Here is a 20,072-nt window from a genome sequence, read left to right on the forward strand (position 1 = left end):
GCCAGAGCCATTCGGAGCATCATTTTGGCTGCTTGGCTGCAACGCCACTGAAATTTGACCCAGCTGCCCCTTTTTACAGACGGAGGGGCATCAGATGTTAGTGAAGTGCCAGGTTGCAATGCCAATGAGGTTGCAGCATCACTCAAATTTGGCCCTGCTGCCCCATCATCCAGATGAAGGGGAGTCTGTTCCTGTACAGTGGAGCACAGGGGAGTCTGCTGAGAACTCTACTCCTGGCAGCACTGGTACAATGAAGCAAGTGGGTAAGACTGAGGCTCCTTGGCTGAGGGAGATCTGCCGCCCCAGTGGTGGGGAGGAGGTTGGGACAAGTAGGACTAGGGTGAGGTCCCTTCTGTGGGGTCGGTGGGGACTGGAATTGCCCCTGCTTCCAGATATCTGAATTGATGTCTCTGCTTGTAGGCACTTACCTTAGACCTTCGTCCATCCCATGCTTTGCTGCACATTGGGCTACCCACATTTGCCATCCTTGCCTATCAACTGCCCTTCTCTCCAAATCTTCCCTTTTCACGTTGAGGTGCTTGATGTCATTCAGAACTGTTCGTTTCCGTGTTATTTGCGGTCTTCCTCTCTTTCTTCTTGCGTTTTGTGGCTTCCATTCAAGGCAGTATTTAGTAAGCGTTCTCTTTCCATTCTCAGCACATGTTCCAGATGCTGATTTCCCTTTTGTAGATTATTTGTGAGGGTGCCTTGTCCAGTAATTTATCTGACTTCTTCGTTTGTCTTCCTATCTCTATATGTTGTTCTCAATACAGTAACTCCTCACTTAAAGTCATCCTGGTTAACCTGGTTAACGTTGTTTCGTTATGTTGCTGATCAGTTAGGGAACATGCTCATTTAAAGTTGTGCAATGCTCCCTTATAATGTCGTTCGGCAGCCGCCTGCTTTGTCCACTGCTTGTAGGAAGAGCAGCCTGTTGCAGCTAACTAGTGGGGGCTTAGAACTAGGGTGGACCAGCAGCCCCCCATCAACTCCCCGCTCCCCTAAGTTCCCTGTGCGGCAGCTGCAGGCTATCAATTGCCGGCAGTTCAGCTGTCCCTCCCCCCACTGCCATGTGCTGCTCCTGCCCTCTGCCTTGGAGCTGCTCTCCAGAGCCTCCTGCTTGCTGGGGGGCGGGGTAGGGGAGGAGAGTGGGGCTAACATCAGGGTGTCCCCCTCTCCCCTGCTCCTGCACCCCGCTTACCCCATCTCCAAAGAGCAGGGGACACGCACGACAGGGCTCAGAACGGAGGGAGCTTCCGTCTCAGCTTGCTGATTAACTTAACAAGGTAGTGTACTTAAGAGTGGGGTTGGTGTACTTAAAGGTTTTATATGTGTGTGTGTGTATATATATATATATATATATATATATATATATACATATAAATGAAATAGTCTCTTGTCTGGCAAAATTTTTTTCTTCCTTGGAACCTAACCCCGCCCCCCATTTACATTAATTCTTGTGGGGAAATTGGATTTGCTTAACATCATTTCACTTAAAGTCGCATTTTTAAGGAACATAATTACAACGTTAAGTGAGAAGTTACTGTATTCTTATCAGACGTTTGTGATGAAATGCATCCAGTTTTGGTGCATCTTTCTTGGTAAGTTGCCATGTTTCACTGCTATATATTGTGATGGCAATAACAGTTGCTTTGTACACGTTCAGTTTTGTCTTGAGGAGATGTTTGAGTTGCCAGATGTTTTTGAGTCTTCCAAATGCAGTGTTTTCCTTCCCTATTCTTCTTGCCTCGGAATTGGTACCATCTTGGCTGATGGTACTTCCAAGATACGTAAAATTGTCCACCTTCTCTAGTTTCTCTTCTTCAATTCTGATTTCTGTCCCTGTAGTTCCTATTAGCATGACTTTTTTTTTACATTTCTTTGCATTGTATCTCAAACCTGTCTTCTCCATTACTACTTGGTTTGTGCATTTTTGTAGTCTGTTGGCATCTTCGTTTATAAGAGCGATGTCGTCAACAAAGTCTAAATATAGATCAAATGGCCTTGAATTGTTCCATTTTAGGCCATATGTATCACTGTCACATTGTTTTAATACACAGTTGATGACTAGCATAAATAAAAAAGGAGACAGGACACACCCCTGCCTTACACCTGTCTTGGTGCTGAATAGCTTACTCAATCCACTTTTAATTTTAATGCAGCATTTATGAAGGCATTCTATGCCAACTCAGAAGTTGATTGATTTTGTTGGAATTCCATATTGTTCTACAATTTTCCACATTGTTTTTGTTTACACTATCGAATGCCTTTTGAAAGTCCACCAAATTGATGGCAAGACTGCCTTGGAATTAAGTTGTGCTCTCAGTAATCCGTCTCAGGGTGAAAATAGCATCTGTGCATAATCTCCCTTGTTTAAATCCAGATTGTTGTTTATGTAGGATGGTATCCATCTTTCCTTTCATTCTGTTCAGGAGGATGCTGCTAATACTTTTCCTTTGATAGACAGAAGTTACTCTCCTCCAATTTGAGGAGTTGTGTAGATCACCTTTCTTCGGTAACTTGATTATTATACCGAGGGTCCATTCTTCTGGCACTTTCTCTTCCATCTATATTTTGTTGCATAGTGAACAGATGACTGATTCCATGTCTTTGCCTCCATATTTAAGCATCTCAGGATGAATGCTGTCCAAACCAGGTGCCTTGTGTTTTTTTTTTTTTTCCAGCTTCTGCAATCCATTTTTTCCTCAGATACATCTATATCTAGCTCTAATAGTTTGTCATTGTTAAATTCCAGTCTTATAATTGGTTCTGGTTGGTTTAGCACTTCTTTGAAGTGTTCCACCCATCTATTTTTCCTGTACCTTCTGTGTTTTCAAAATTTCTCCTAGTTTCCCTTTCACTGGGACACGTCTGAATTTTGATCCATATCCTGTTAACAGTTTCAGGATCTTGTAGACTGTTCTTGTATCACTTCTTTCCCCTGCTTCTTCAGCTTTACTAGCCTTACTTTCTATCCAGTTTTGCTTATCTTTTTTGCATTGTTTCTTTACTACTTTGTCAAAGTTCCTATAGGTTTATTTTGTTTCTTCAATCGCATATTGTAGTATTAGAGCCTTTTTGTTTTCTTCTTTTGTCTATAGTTTTCTGTTTCTTCCGAGATCCACTGTTCTTTATTGCTTCCTCTCTTTCTACCAATTATCTTTTCAGCTGCTTCTAACATAGCTGTTTTGAAAAGATCCCAGTATTTTTCCACTTCATTTTCTTCAAGATCTTTAAGAGCCTCAAACCTGTTCTTGACCTCTCTTGTACTCTTTTTGTATCCTGCAATCTTGTAGTTTCTGTGTATTGAATAATCTGAATCTGTGTTCTTTCTTTCTGAGTGCTTTAAACTTCAATTTGATATTTGCTTTCAGCAAGTAATGATCGCTCCCTATATCTGCTCCTCTAAATACTCTTGTGTCTAACACTGATGTTTTCCACGTCTATCTCATTTTGCGTACAGCCATCTGGTGAAATCCATGGGTTTTTTTTGTGTGTTTTGTGGCAAATTGCCGGTACGATTATGATGGGTCCTGCTCTTCCTCTTGGGAGGGGGGGTTCAGGGCACAGTTTCCTGCCCCTGAACTAGGGTATCTACTGTCCCACTAGTAACCCAGAGAAGGGTAGTGGAGAGGGAGGGACCCGGGCCTGTCCTCTACTCCGGGTCCCAGCCCAGGGGCCCTAGGGATAGTGGTAAACCACTTGAACTAGTGCTTCCTTCCCCAGGGCTACTTCCTTCTCCTGTTCTTCAGCTTGTGGGGCTTCCTGCTCCCCCCTGCACAAGCTGGGTGTCTCTTTAACTAGGGTCTTGGTCTTCTAGCCAGCCACGGCAGTTCTCCAAACTCTCTCCTCTACTTCAACTCCTTCAAACTGCTCCAACTCCAGACCACTCTGCTCTAACTCCTTCCCCTGGCTGATTGAAGCAGGTGGTTTTTATCAGGTGACTAGCTTTAGGTGCTCTAATTGGCTTCAGGTGCTTTTAATTAATCTATAGAAACCTTTCTTCCCTCTACAGGGAATAAGGCTTCTCCTCATCCTGGGACTTACATATCTCTCCTACATCACTTTCCTGCTGCCTTCTGGCCATGCTGTATCACAGTTTTTATGTTGGAAGAAAGAATTGCAGATGCTAAAATTGTTTTCGGCACAAAATTCAAGAAGTCTTGTGCCATTGTCTGTTGTTATTGTTTCAGTTGTATGTGGGCCGATGACTGTTTGTTTCCCAATCTCTTCTTTCATTTCTGATCCGGGCATTTAAACCTCCCATAACCAGGACAAGATCATGGTTTGGTATTTCTTTCATTACATCTTTCAATTCTGTATAGAATCTCTCTTTATCCTCTTCATATGTATCGTTGTTTGGAGTGTATGCCTGGATTATGGTGCACTTAATGTGCTGAGAGTGGAATCTAGCTGCCATAGCTTATCTGATATTGGCTGCCAATTCACAAGTGATTTCTTTGCAGTGCTATTCATGATGATCCCTACACCTTTCATGTTTGTTTCTACCTGAATATAACATTGTTTGTTTTTTCTACAGATGTTATATACCTTGATCTTTCCACCTGACTTCAAGAAGTCCTAGGATGTCAATTTTATATCTATCCATTTCTTTGATGACCTGTGCTAATTTTCCTGAACTATTTAAAATTCATACATTCCAGGTAGCTATGGATGTACTCTTTTTGACCGTCAGAATTTGAATCATCGAGTGAGTGACTTCCTGATGGATTTGATAATCCACTGTCATATGTGCATCCGAATGCTTTCCATCCTCCTCAGGCCATGATTTTTGGTTTATATGGTTTATGTGAGTAATTTCTGTAGCTAGAACTTTATTTTACGGTGAAGCCACCTCATCAACCAGCCCTCCTCCTTTCTGATCCGGGCTTGGGACTGGCCCTGGCGGAGTTGCTCGTAGGCACTAGACCAATGGTTTCCAAACTGGGGTTCATGAACCCCTGGAGGCTTGTGAAATGTTACAGGGAGTTCTCGGGGGGCGGGGGGGGAGAATTCCAGGGGTGCACAAAGCTGTCCCTAGGGACCCCGGGCAGCACGGGGCCAGCAACCTGGAGCCCCTGGACTTCTAAGAGCTAAGCAGATCAAAGCAAACATATCTATCACACTAAGGAGATGTAAACTTCAAAACTCTTTATAAGAAATGGAAAGGGAGGTGGATATTTTTTGGTGTGTTTAAAATTAAATAGGCAGCTAGTATTGCTTTTAAAATTATTATCAAGAACAAGTTTTTAAGCTGTGTTGTAACATGCGTTGTTTGCCTGGACTGCTCAAGACCTGAATGTTTGTATAGGAGGAACTCTTTGAGTTGGCTTCTTAAATACCTTTATTCTGTTTCATATTTGATACTCCTTGATGAAACATAGGAGCCTTGTCTTATAACAGGCTTATTCAAAGTGATACAAGCTACGAAAGTGAGATCTTGGAAGAGTGTTGCCATTTTCATAATGTAATAAAAATACTGTAATGATAAATAATAATATTGAATAGTGTGTAATAAGCATGTCATAAAAACAAAAGATCACTGTTTTTTAATTTTATACTCATGTAAAGGAGAAAATCCTGGGAAATCCTCATTTTTAGGAGGGGGTTTGCGAGACTTGACATTTTAGTGAAAGGGGTTCACAGGTTTTTAAAGTTTGGGAACAACTGCACTAGACTAATATAAATGTAAATGAACATGCTTTGGAGCTTTACTCAAAGCTGTATAGATAGCCTCTGTTCTGTGCAGCAGTTCTGAGTGTCTTACACATCCTCAACCTGAGAATTGAGTTAATCAGCACTCATGGACGGAAATATTACACATGTAGGAGCTATAGGGAGCCGTACCAAATTCACGGTCCCTTTTGGTCAATTTCAAGCTCATAGGATTTTTTAAATGGCCACTTTCACAGTTTCAGATATTTACATCTGAAATTTCATGGTGTTATAACCATGGGGGTCCTGACCCAAAAGAGCGTTGTGGGGGTGGCTGTCGCAAGGCTATTGGGGGGGGGGGAGGAGGGTGTGTGTGTCACAGTATTGCCACCCTTACTTCTGCGCTGCAGCTGCGGACAGAGGCACTACCTTCAGAGCTGGGCAGCGCAGAAATGAAAGGGTCACATGTTGTAAGGGTGTGTTATCACTTGAGGAGGGCAGGGCCAGTCTTATGGGTGGGCGACTGTGCAGGGCCCTGTGGTTGGGAGGCACTGTGGCCCCCCCCAGCCAGCTCACGGCTCCTTTAATCCCTAAGCACTGGGCCTAGAGCAGGGAGGGGCAGGGCTGGGGACAATGGTGCCAGAACCTTTGTAGAAGTGAGGGGGCCACCGGTGCTGGAACCGGGGGTGGCAGGGACCATGCCCTCCACTTTTTAACATGGGCATAGTTTGGGGGGGGGCAGAGGGAGGCATTGCCCCCCCCAAACTGCAAGCCTTTGGGCACACACAAAGCAGTGCCGATAGGGGCTGCGCTTCGTGGCAGTGTTGCCCTCCGAACGGCAAACCTCAGGAAGGTGCAGAGTGGCACCCAGCTTCTGTTCCATCAAGAGAGCAAGAGGGGACCTGGCATGAGTAAGAGAAGGAAGTGGGCCTCAGACTGGGCATAGCCAATCCCCAGATGCAGCCACAAGGGGGTGCCCCAGCAGTTACTAAACCCTGTTACAAAGTCACATTTGGCTAACAGTTACCCGCTTTAAATAGGGACTCTGTCTGAGTAAAGAGCTCAGAGACTGAACTTAATGAGAAGAGGGCATGTAACTGCCTGTTAACTTGCTGCTCTTCTGAGGAAAAGAGTGCCTTATACAAATCTAGGGAATGAGTATTTTATATGCGGATGTGTCAAAATCTGCAACACTGAGCTACAGGCAAAGTTCTCTGACTATGCAAGTTGAGCAGACCAAGTCGACTATTCAGAGACCTGAATGCTGCTCTCTACAAAGATAAACTGACCAGATTGAAGTGTTCGGCTATGGACTGCAGTTTTCATTCCAGTTTGGAAGAATCCAGATGATGTTACATTTTGCAGTCTGTGCTTGGTGTTGACTAAAATCTCATGGTATTTCACCCACACAAAGCGTGTCTTGTAACGTTTCACTTTAGCATACCACACAGAACTGAACTGAACAGGGAACAAACAAAATGGATACCCTGCTCCCTATGACATGTATCTGACGAAGTGGGTATTCACCCACGAAAGCTTATGCTCCAATATGTCTGTTAGTCTATAAGGTGCCACAGAACTCTTTGCCTGTCTCCTATCAGTGTAGCCAGCAGCTGGTAGTCCAGAGGCAAGTGGAAGATGGACTGCACAGGGAGAGAGTTATAAAAACTGAAGTGTTCTCTCCTCCCCGTTCTGCCCCACACCGCCACTGTCTAAATTTAAAACTGGCAGTTAGACAATCCCAGAGGGATACAAAATTGTTCCATAGATACATCTCAGAGGAGCTGTGGCAGAGCTTTTGTACCACTTAAGAAATGTTGAGTAAAACTGCCGAATATTAGCAAATATCAGCTGACAAGATTAACCAGCTGATCACAGTACTCCATTTCTGATTTGGGCTTGAAAATTGATCCAGAGACTGACTACACCTTCAGAAGTTTAAAAACACACCCCACCCTCCCCTTTACAGGGGAGCACGGAACATTTCCAATATCTTGGTAAGTGAACAGAGCCAGGAAAGATTTGGCCCAGCTGTGGGGAACTTCAGCGTGGTTGTAGGCACTAAGGCATCACACCACTGAATGGAATAACTCCTGAATACCATTTAAAAAAATCGGAGCTTAAGTCTCATTTTCAAAAGTGATTTAGGGCATGTCTACAATACAGACTTTTGCTGACACAAGTTACATTGGCATAAAGCAGCCGCCGTTAGTATATCGCTTGTGCTGGTCATGCGTGGCTGCTTGCGTCATGCTGCTTGTTTTGATGCACAGGGCCGTGCACTGTGGCTAGATATCCCAGCGTGCAACCTGGAACTGTCAAGCACATTGTTTTGGCAATGCATGGCGGGGCAGAAACGAGTCACACGGGGTGACCGGGAGCAAGGGGTCAACTTCCCAGCATGCAACGGTCTCCATCCCATAGTGTCATCTCTATTCCATAATTTTTACACCTTTTTAAAAAATCTCACAAACGTGTGCGGTCCTTCTCGCTGTCTGCCATTTCTAATGGACGCGTGGAGCTGACACATCTCTGGATTATTGTCCATAAGCATCGCAAGCACAGGCTAAACGGTCCTCCAGTATTTGCAGAGCTTGTGAGAAAACCTGAATTGGCGTGGAACATGATGATTTCTTGGAGGACAGATTGTGGGACATAGAACCAATTTAACGTTGTTGGTGGCGTTCACAGAGCAGCTATTGGTGGTGGATCTTGTCGGTTTAAATGCGGAATAAATGTATTTAGATCAGAGGGGCACCCTCCACATGTATGCTAGTAACTGAGGTAATTTGGCTCATAGGCTGCAAATGCTGCCAGAATTTGACCTTCTATAGTGACTAGAGTGCCACTTCCAGTGTCTTAGCCAGCCACTTTTGTATCTGCAAAACAGCTATTGAAAGCTGTGTGAATTGTAGTAGAGTGCTTATAGGTACTGGCAATGCAGCCAGTAGGTAGGCAAATGAAGCAACTAATTTGTTACTTTTAAGTGCTTTGGGGGGCATGGAGCACAAGCAGTCCATAAAAACACATTTTATTCTGTGTAGCACTGAGTGACTTAGTTTTAAGTGGTTTCCAGAACAAGGTTGTTTTTACAACCTTGGTGAAAACCTACTAGGGAGAAAAAGGTAAAATAGTGCTCAACTGAACATGAGATACATAGAGGTTTTTGGTTAAAACCTTGAAGGAAGTAGTGCTTGAGGTAGACAATGCAGGGAATTCTGTAGTCAGACTTTTTTTCTCCCAAGGCTATGTGTACATTAAATATAGCAAGCTTGCTAAATTGTCAGCAACAAGCATAATTTATTCTTAAACAAGGGTAATAAATTACCAGAGAGCAACCCTGCCTGGAAAAAGGTATATCCTCTTACATACATGACTGCTGAGCCTGATTTTATCCGCTTGTGTGCTGGTACAACTTTCGCTTGCTCTCAGCGTGGCTGCATTGTCATACGTCATAGAGCTTATGAGTGCTTTAGCCTTCCTATTCAGCAGTGCTTGCACATAGTCTGTGTATGCCAGAACATCGGGGGCAGCATGTGTAAATGCAGAGCATTCATCAATGTGCAGCATTAGAAAAATCTGGGATATTTAAGCAGGATTTCAGTCTGTTATCCAGCAACCGTGAAAAGTGTCTTACCTGGCTAGCTTTACTTTTGGCACAGATATACTGTTTAAATATCAGCTGTGAAACCTAATAGTGAACAGAAATGGAAGACGCTACATAACCCACTGAAATTTAACACTGTCTCAGAGACCTCAGTATTTTATACTGGTCGTTGTCATTTCTTCCATTATGGTTTTTTCTTTTTTTATAATTATCAATTCAGGATGATTCTTGATAGGTACAGTGTTTCATCCTGGACCTTATTTCATATTTTTCTCTGCTCACCTATATCCTGTAATTTTCTTTAAGCGTTAAGTAAAAGGAGTTCAGAAATATTGTTTAAATCATCTGCTTTAAATTGACCTTCAGTGGGCAGATATTCCAGCTCCCTTGATAATCCTTTCCTGATGTCATCATGTAATGAAGTTTGGCATCAGCCTTGATTGATTTTTTTTTTTTAATCTACTTTTGTGATAGTGTGACTCAAGTGAATATCAAATTCATGTTTTTGTTGGGGCATGTGTGGAAGAAAGTGTAGATGGAAGGAGAGAAGAGACACTTTGTGGGCAAGTCTCCTTTTCCCCCAATTCTGCAAACACCCTCAGGATTTGTTTTCGCTTATTGAAGACATTTCTGCTCCTGTAGTGAAATCATAATCCTTGGGTTTTACATGGGTCTGAAATAGGAGAAAGTGGGCCAGGAGGGCATGTTCTTTTAATCTGTGAATTATAAATGATCTAAACAGGCTGTCTGCACTGCTTTATAACAGGAAACTTTGCATACTAAGAAAACGCAGGGGTTTTGTGTCAAATTAAAAAAATCAGTCTTTGGCCTTAATTTTACTTACTGGTGTTACAAATGACACTTAAGAGAGCTGAAATATTCAGTGAAAAATATTTTCAGTATACTTGTTTGTTCTGTTTTTGTGTGGGTCTCTTATGCAGAAAGAGAAGAGAATTTCTTTAAAATGTGGTTATTAAACCACAAAGTGGCATGGTAATTTAGGGGCATGATTAGTTCCTGAAATTATTTCTTAGCTTTGAGTGGATTTTTAAATCTGTTTCTGTTATATGTTGTGACAAAGTCAGGAGGGTCTGGGAAAACAGGTATGTTAACCCTAGAATGCTGAAGGCCCTTTTTCCTACAAGCTGGAAAGGGGTCACTTCAGGTCAGTTAGGAATACCTGAGTCCAATTAAGGGCTGCCTGAAACCTGTTAAATCCTCTCTCCTGGCTGGAGAAGACAAGCTGCTGCAAGGCTGGCAGTAGCAGGAAGATAGGCTTCTCCAGCATGTGATTCTGTGCTGCTTCCCATAGGGGAGACACCCAAACCCAGTGCCTGGGGAAGGACTGACACCCCAGGGCCAGCAACAGAACAACACCTTCCCCATGAGGGGGCCAGAGAAAGGTATTCCTTTTTGTTTCAGTGTGTTATAGACTTGTTTCCCTTTGGTTGGCAGAGGAGCACTCCTCAGGCCTGCTCCAAGGCCTACTGGGAAGACACTGAGAAACAAACCCCGAAGGGGGAAGACGAACACGCTCCAGAGTGGGACTGATTTCCCCAGGCGCTGTCCCTGTAGGAGGAGGGAGCGCTAAGTCCGGTGAGGCAGAAGGGGTGCCTTGCCACAATGTCCTGTTTCTATATGCCTCCTCCAAAGCTCGGCAGACCAGATTGAAAATAGTTCCTCCTTCTATTTTGGAGAAGAGGGAAATATAGGTACTAACTGTGTTTGGGCTGCAGCGAGACAGGATTCTAGGTGCTGATTAGTTTTTAAACTGTTGTGCCTATCACTGTAACATCTGTCTTGAGGTAGATATTCTATAGTGCCGACAGTATGCTTTGGTGTTATACAAAGAGAAGATGAGGTCCCTGCTTTGAGGAGCTAAAATCTAATGCTAACTGAAATATGTTCAGACATGTCAAAAGAAAGCCCAAACACTCAAGGAAGTGCAGGGGCAAATATGGTGGTTCTCCCCCCATCCATTGGACAACTGTCTGGTAAGGAGGCAGGAAGGAGTGAAGTATGGGCAGATCCAGACCCATGGGTCAACCATCCTGCATGCTGGCCAGCAAAAAGGAGTATGCTATAGCAAAGGGCTACAGGAAGTTACTTGGGAAATACAACAGGCACTGTGTGGCTAACTACGTATGCCAACTGGTGCCTTCTTTCTACTCCTGTACTGTGCCCAGTTTAGTCCTGTATGGGCAACGTTCAAATGGGGGAATGAGATGAAAGCTGTCTAATTCAAAAGTCAAACTTCGCACTTGTATTTCTGTGCGGGGGTGGGTAGAATCTTACATTTCCCTTTGTACAGGGCATCTTAATGTGGCGAATTGTAAACTTGTGGGCTACAAACCCTGTCATTTCTGTGACAGGTGAATTTAACTGAAGGTGGACACAGCAGATGCCTCTTCCATATACTGCAGAGGTCCCCAAACTGTGAGGTGCACCCTGGTTGGGGGTGGCATGGAGGAACATTCGGGGAGGGGGGGAAGAGAGTGCGGCGGGGCCCTGGATTGCCCGCGTGGGGAGGGAGTGCCAGCCTGCTCCCAGTGGTGGCTCCGCTCTTGGCTGCTGGCCCTGGCTCCCAATCCAGCTATGGCTTTGGCCCCTGGCCCGGCTGTGACTCCAGCCCCAGGCTCAGCCCCCTTACCCGTGTCTATGCATCCCCCACCTCTGGGAGCCACAGCCCTGCTCCTGGCCCCAGCTCCTGACTGTAGCTTCTGGGAGTAGAAGGGAAGACGGGATGCAATGTGAAAAGTTGGGGGACCACTGATATACTGGATAAATTCTCAGAATGCTGGTAGTTCTCTTTGAGGATGCACAAGGGGTGCATGTGTCCTGCAAATCTTTGAAGGTCTTTTCATACCCTGAGGAAACAGGTATCTGAACCCAGCTACCAGGCAAACTGACTTCTTTATGTGCCCACTCTAACAGATATGACACCTAAAATCAGCATAGAGAAGACTGCAGAGAGAGAAAAAACATTGTACTAGGTGTCAGTACCAATGCTATCAGTGTCTTGCTTCAGACCTAGAGTGGGGCTTCCCCAAACACAGAGGCAGATATTCTAAATGGAGCTCATGGCCTTCCCACAAGGACAGACTGCATAAGGCCTCAGGAGAGAACCACTAAGCCTCATGTGTGACATTGAGGGCTAGTGACAAAAAACAGCCTGTGGCATAGAGAGAAAAATTATCTAGTGCCAACCCTGGTATTGGTGGCACAACCTTTGGCATTGATGCCTGCAGCTGAACAAAGACCACTTGATGTGCCCCCAGAAGAACGAGGCATGTCCTCAGTACAGTCCTGGTACAGAAAGTTCTGTAGGCCCTGGCACTGCTCCTACAGATTTACTCCTTCATTAGGGCACATGTTCTCACCGGCTTTGAGCAGAGAATCTTCTCCTCTGAGATCTGTGGGTGACACCACTGAAAGACCACTTGGCTGACCCTACAGGGTTCAGCGACCATCACATCAGGATTGACATTGAACTGGGCAATATCAGATGAGCCAGCCACATCCATAGGACATGCCACTGTGGCCCTATTGAATATATTGGGGTCCAACCTCCATGTGCTTCTAAGAGCCAATGTCTACCACACTCCAGGAGGAGAGAGATCACTCTCCCCAGTGGCATCCATGGTTAGGTCACTGACTCCAGGGCAGGGGGAGAGGAAGGAATCAGGAAGAAGGAGACCTGGGACCAGAGCAACACCTCCACCCTACTTTACCACCGAAGGACTTTTCATCCTTGTCAGCTGATGAAATGGTATCCTCGGTGCTGGTTTACTTCAGGAATTTCTTATGAGAGTTGTGGAGACTCTCTAGAAATAGACACATTTGTCATACAAGAAAAAAAAAATCAAAAGTTGTTCATCATATTGACAACTTCTGTCCTGGTTAGAATTGCTATCCAAATGAATGAGGGACTGATAGACCCTGCTGTGGGTGGCAAAATATCAAGCCCTTCTGGCCAACTATGATTCTTTGACCTAGGTAGAACAATTCCCTCTTTTATTTCTTTGAGCTTTTCCCTGTTCTATGGTGGGAGCTTTGATAATCGTAGATGACCAATTGGTGGCCAGATGGCCCTACAGGTGGGCAATGGCTGTATTTGTGGTCACAGCGATGACTATGTGCGGAATGTCATGGCTTCAAGGATTGGGCATTAGCAGGGACACACATAAGCCACAATTGAGGACCTGACTTTTGAAGGCGTGGAACTATTCAGTGAGCAGATAGACAATGCCATGCACTCCATTAAAAAGATTGTAAGGCCACTTGGAGATACACATCTCAGCCCCGTCTTGCAAGCCATACAGTCATCAATCCCAGATGAGAGAGTGACATTTTAACACACCAGACAACCTGATTACCATGGCCCTGTTGAACCCACGTTTCTTCTTGGTGCCAGCCTTCCTTCTCCCCTGCATCTATAGGGCATCAGCAAATTTTGACAGGATTTTTGGGAGCCATAACAGAGCCAGCCCAGAAGGCATGATCTGTGGTAACATCAGACAGGTGCTGGAGATCGCCCACAGCTCTTCCATCCAGTTCCACTTTTTGCCCTCTAGTCCCCCACTTCCTTTGCCCTCTTAAGGGACATTTCTTACGAGAGACTGTTACAAGCAGAAGTGTCTCATTCCTTTGTCTAGGACCCATAGAGGAGGTTCCATGAGAGTTCAGGGGAAGAGGCTTCTAGTCCCAGTATTTCCTTATTACGAAGAAGAAAGGAGGTCTTCGTCCTATACTACAGCTGAAGAAATTCAACAAATACATATGCTGCCCCAGGATCAGGATGGTAACTCTCTTGCTTCCATACTTTCACTTCTTCACACTCATGACTGGTTCATGACTTTCGACTGCAGGGTGCATACTTCCCCATAGTGAAGTCCACAGGAAGTGTCTCAGTCAGTGTGACCCAACCATTGCCAGTAAAGGGTACTGTCCTTCAAACTCTCAGCAACACCATTTTCACAAGATGCCTGGCAGTGGTCGCAGCACGTTTAAGGAGAAAGGGAATCCACTTTTAGTCATGCCTACATGAATGGCTGATCAGAGGCAGGTCCCAGGAGCAAACTGCAGCAGCTCGGCAGTGTGTTCCTCTCTCTTCTCCCAACTAGAAACTAGTGTTTCTTCATGATGGGTTACTTGCTATAGACTGAGATCAAAAGGCATTGTTGCAATCAAGCTGGAAAGGTAAAATGGGCCTAGATAAGGAGCATCCCAACAATCAAGCATAATTGCCAGGTTTAAAAGTGTGAAGAAGCGACTCCTTGGCCCCAACATGCTGATATAAGTGGTTTGCCAAGGCTGAGAGAGAGAGATATCAAAGGGAACACTAAGGGCATGGCTACCCTAGGGACATTACAGCGGCACCAATTAAAAACTCTATGTAGCCACTCTAAGCCGATGGGAGAAAGCTCTTCTGTCAGCTTAACCACTCCAGCCCCTGCAAGCAGCAGAAGCTGTATCATTGGGAGAAGTTCTTCTGCCGACATAGCGCTGTCCCTACTGGTGCTTATGTCGGAATAACTTTTGTTACTCACCTCTGAGCGACATAAATTATGCTGACATAAGCTGTGGCGTTGATACAACATAAATTGATTAAGATCCTGGGCCTAGGGGGAAAAAAAAGGAGTGAGTTTGGGTGAGCTAAGGAAGGTTGCCCAGGGAGTGTTCGTTAAGTTGACATGCAACTGAGGGAACACACAGACAGTGCATGCTGCAAGCAGAATGGTCTGTTTCTCTCAGCCATGCCCGGGGAGAATGCTAGCCACAGGGGAACTTAGAAAAGCTGTCAAGGAAAGATTAAGGTAACGGTAAGATCCAAACGCACAGGCCACCCACTGTTTATACGCTTTGCCCTGTGTGCTCTGCACCTTTGGGGGAATGAATATAATGCTTTGTTTTTGTTTTGTAGAGGTGCTGTTTTTTGAGTCACTGGAATGTTTAATCAGTTTGCTATTCACAGGTCCCCATAGGGAAAGGGCTCACAGGTACCAAATGCAGTTGGGCCTGTAGCATTCCCACTTTTTGGAAGATGGGTACTGCAGGCCAGAGATCCAGTGTGTCACTGCTGCAAACAAAGGTGTGACTTTTTTTTTTTTTTTTTTAAATCTAGCTAGCGCAGCTAAAAACAGCAGTGAAGATGCAGCGGCGTGGGCTTTACACACTCCCCCAAAACCCTGGGTGTGTACTTGTGTGCCTAGCTTACGCTGGGGTCTGTGCTGCCACATCTGGACTACTATTTTTAGCCATGTTAGCTAGCTTAAAGCTAGTGTGGCTAGGTCTACATGAGTTGCAATCACACCTTCAATTGCACTGTATACATCCCTCCAGTCTGAGTGATTGGACCATGGTACTGCCCAGGGTAAGGTGCAGAAATTCGGGCCTGTCTCTTAAGTGAGAGGGGTGCACTTAAGTGGGGGACTAAAACGATCGGAACGTGCCGTTTGCCCGGTAATTGTGACACAGCACTTCCTGATGCACTATGTAAACAAGGAAGGAGGCTCTCGGTCATCCCCTCTCTATCAGGAAACAATCAGGATGTGGATATGGTGCCATTATTACAGAGTAATCCAATTTGCTCTGTACCTTCTAGGAGCCAGCAGTGACCTGGAAGACTTCTTAAACGGACATGTGGTAAACAACCTTGAGTGGTTGCTGCAGAATCCATCATGGACCTAATATTTCACCAGTACTGCACTTGAAATATGCTGGACTGGCAATTGATTTGTTGAAGTCCACCTTGCGGCAGTATTGGTGTTGCTCTCTGATACAGTCATTCTCTTTTCTCATCCGGTATCAGAATTCTCAAGGGCATCCTACCTACTTATCCACCTACTAGAGATACTAGTCTGATGTGGCATCTCAGCATTGTCTTCAAGCTCATAGAGCCTATTTCAAGCTGCCCTTCAATTGTTTGATTCATCATCGTACCCTCAAGACCATTTTTCTAGTTGCTATTGCCTCCAGCACGGAGGGTCAGCAAGCTCCAAGCCCTTATGACTGGATCTCTTCAGGGGCAAGGAGGTACGAAGGTAACACCTTCAGTTCCACCCTAAAGTGGTTTTGAAATTTCACCTATATCAGTCTATTAACTTACTACTTGTCTTTCCAAAACCACATGCGATGCCAGGGGAGAAGCTGCTTACTTTGGAAGTTTCAAGAGCCTTGCTTTATTATCTTGACAGGACTGAGCATTTTAGATTATCACCCCACTTCTGTGGCTATATCTGGCCTGTCAAAGGGCCAAGCTATGCTTTTGTAAAAGATATGCTCTAGGACTTATTTTGGTGAAGTTCTATGGCCTGCGTTGTACAGGAGGTCAGAGTAGTTGATCGCAATGGTGCCATCTGGCCTTGGAATCTGTGAACCACAGGGAGTCTCTTAAGTGGATCACACAGTGTCTTGCCATCTGTTGTCAATTAGCTTGTGAGCCTCTCTCCGAATGTCAAATCGTACTCCACCAGGGCTCGGGCATTAACAGAAATACCAGTATAGCTTATATCAAGGTAAATAGATGCAGCTACCTGAGCGGTGTCCACACTGCTGCACACGTTGATTTAAGCTACTTTGCCTTTGAAGCTGTATCCACACTGTGCTCTGCTGTGTTGATCAAAGCATGTTGCACTGTGAGTAGGCATCTCAGGGTACTAAGTGCTACTTCTAGGTGCTACACTTTCTAGGTAACTTTCACAGCAGATTGTGGGATATTTCCTGGATGCTCAAAGAATCCTGGGATTAGTGCTCAGATTCATGTGATCTCTTTTTCTGAATCACAGTAATCTTTTAGTGGTCATTTGCCTCTCCCTGACAGCAGTTTTAAAAATGAAAGAAATGCAGACGAACACTTTTTTATGTATATTATTTATATCAGCAGGATGACCTTGTCTCGTAGGTAACCCTAGTTGATGTGCTTTTTGTACAGTTGTGTGAGGAAGCAGAGGAGGTTTCCAGGGAAACACTCCTATATAATCCCCTCATTGAGCATCTAAACTTAGTTAAGCACTGCTTCTGAAGATGGTCTTGCTTGCTTGCTCTTCAGTTCTGCAGTTGGAGGTCATTCAAAAGAAACATTTTCCCACAGGCTTCACAATATAGTTGTGGGAAAGCTTATTTTTGCGAGGGGGGGAAGGAGGGAGGAAGTCCTGCTATACCTAAATCAGGTTTCTAGAGTTGAAACTCCAAAGTTATTGGATCAGATTGGAACACACTTTCCAAATTCATTTTTTAAACTACATATACCTCCCACTACACACAGGCCATATAGTCCTGCTGGCCAATAAAGTCCAGGGAACTATTTGTGTGAGTAAGTATATCGGATCACTGCCTGACTACGTTTCCTGTGTGGTTAGAATTGGAGGAATATATTTAACAAACTTAAACAGGGGATGTGGTCTGGGAAAAATGTGAGGCGGGGATGGAAGGGAACTGAAAAGAAAATTTATGACTGGGCAATTGCTGTTACTTTTTTTTAGATTTACCTTGGTTTCTTCTGACTGGAGAGAATTTAGATCTAGTGTGATGTTTCTATGCGCTTTACGTTTGTTTTAAATGCGTAATATTCCTACGCAGGTTCTGGAAGAATTGAGGAAGTAGATAACTACCTTTTTGTTGTTGTTGTTGTCATTGGTTTGACCAATAGGAGACTAAAACACAAAATAAATCTCAACCTGGTAGATTTAAAACACTAGATCAAGCTAATTACATTATTGTCCCTGGCAAGCTCCTCTAGCCTTCACGTTTTCACTGAGCCTGGTATGAGTGTATTTTGCCTCTTGTTAAAGTGGCTGAACTAAGTGTTCCAAGGATGAAGCAGTGGCATCTACATTTTAAGATCAGTTTAGTAGCAGTAACAAAGAATTAGGGGTTTTCTAGAGATAAACATTCTCAAAGTGCTCTCTACTGTCTCGTCTCGTAAACAATTCCCAGATGAAAGCGGGGCTCTTATTCAAAAGAGGATGCTTGTAACGAAGGGACGTATGTACAAAGGTTTAATTGCTGTTAATATTTGAACATGCTGTTTTCCTCTGTGCATATCTCTATCCAAGTATTCATATAAATTTTATTCCTTTCAAAGTAAATGACTGGAATCACAAATCTGAAACTTTGAAAGCAAATACATCCTACCAGTGTGGGCATTATTCTTGTTGTAATTTAATGTAAGAACTTAAGGACCCTTAACGTAGGCTGCTCATGAAAATAGCATTGACGCATGAAACCTGGCAGACATCTTTTTAAAGCTCTACTTATGTACTGTACAGTATTTGAAACTTCCTGTTTACCTACAAATAGCTGATTAACTTCATTTATATTAAACCAGACCTCGGACGGCTTGTCTACTCTTACAACCATTTTCACGTCTGCTTAGTGAAGGTGCTACCTATGCTGAAGGTAGAGCTTCTCCCGTCAGTGTAGATATTCCACCTCCCCAGGTGGCAGTAACTGTCTACACTGGGGTTAGGTCAGTATAACTATGTCGCTCAGGGATGTGGATTTTCCACACCCCGAGTGATGTAGTTATGCTGACATAAATTCCTAATGTAGACCAAGCCTGACTAACAGTGTTTTGCATTTATTTGTGACCTAGATTCAAGAGAGTAGTACTATAAGGTGGTGGTTTTCAGTTTTTTTTCTGGCCACCTAGTTGAAGAAAATTGTTGATGTTCATGACCCAACAGAGCTGGGGATGAGGGGTTTGGCATGTGGGAGGGGATCAGGGCTGGGGCAGAGAGTTGGGGTGAGGGCTCGGAGGGGTTCAGAGTGTGGGAGGGAGCTCTGAGCTGGGGCAGGGAGTTGGGGTGCAGCTGGGGGTGCAAGCTCTGAGGTGGGGCCAGGGATGAGGGGTTTGGGGTGCAGGATGGGGCTCTGGGTTTGGGGAGGCTCAGGGCTGGGGCAGTGGGTTGGGATGGGGGAGGGGGTCTGGGTTGGGGGTGTAGGCTCTGGGCTGGGGCCGGGGATGAGGGGCTTGGGATACAGGAAAGGCAGAATTCTCGCCTGCAGGCACCCCTCCCAGCTCCCATTGGCTGGTTCCCGGCCAATGGGAGTGTGGAGCCAGTGCTCGGGGCAGAGGCAGTGTGCGGAGCACCATGGTCCCCCCTGCCTAGGAGCCGGGCCTGCTGCTGGCCGCTTCCGGGGTACAGCGCGTTGTCAAAACAGGTAGGGACTAGCCTGCCTTTGCCAGGTAGCACCACAGACGGGACTTTTAACGGCCCTGTCGGCGGTGCTGACCAGAGCTGCCGCGACCCAGTCCCTTCCATTCTGCGACCCAATTGTGGGTCATGACCCATGGTTTGAAAACCACTGCTATAAAGTGTGAGATTTTAGTGTAGTGAGAGGGGATGGTACTGTGCCCATGAGTGTACATTTGGGCAGAGATATTTACTCTTTTTTTTTTTTTCTGTTCTACCCTCACACCCTGCCAACACACCCTCTAAAAAAAATGCCTGTCCTTATATTGACCCAAATTTCCAAATCCCTGGATTAGATGATTAATCTAGGACTGTGTCTCTAAAGTGGCTGACTTTGGCTTTTGCTAAACAGAGAGACTGAATTCCAGAGATTCTTCTGCTGATTTACAGACAACCCTCATTTGGACAAGTGAGCATTCCAGGCCCTTTGAGCAGGGCATGAGAGATAAATTAGTCTCTAAAATGTCTGGGTCCCAATTAATTTTGGGCTCTCTAAATGTTAACTAACACCTTGAATTGTATTTGGAAATATCGGTAACTTTTTAAAAAACAGTCTTACATTTAAAAAAAGTCACAGCACACAGCAAGATAACTTCCTTGATTTGAAATGACTA

General features: G+C 44.8%; 1 protein-coding gene across 2 annotated transcripts in view; it reads left to right on the forward strand.

Moving 5' to 3' along the window:
* Positions 1 to 20,072, forward strand: part of LRRC1 (leucine rich repeat containing 1) — a 115,230-nt gene that overhangs the window by 37,460 nt on the left and 57,698 nt on the right. The gene's annotated exons all lie outside the window — the stretch shown is intronic.

The sequence above is a fragment of the Lepidochelys olivacea genome (assembly GCF_965140295.1).
Source record: "Lepidochelys olivacea isolate rLepOli2 genome assembly, chromosome: 3".
NCBI lineage: Eukaryota > Metazoa > Chordata > Testudines > Cheloniidae > Lepidochelys > Lepidochelys olivacea.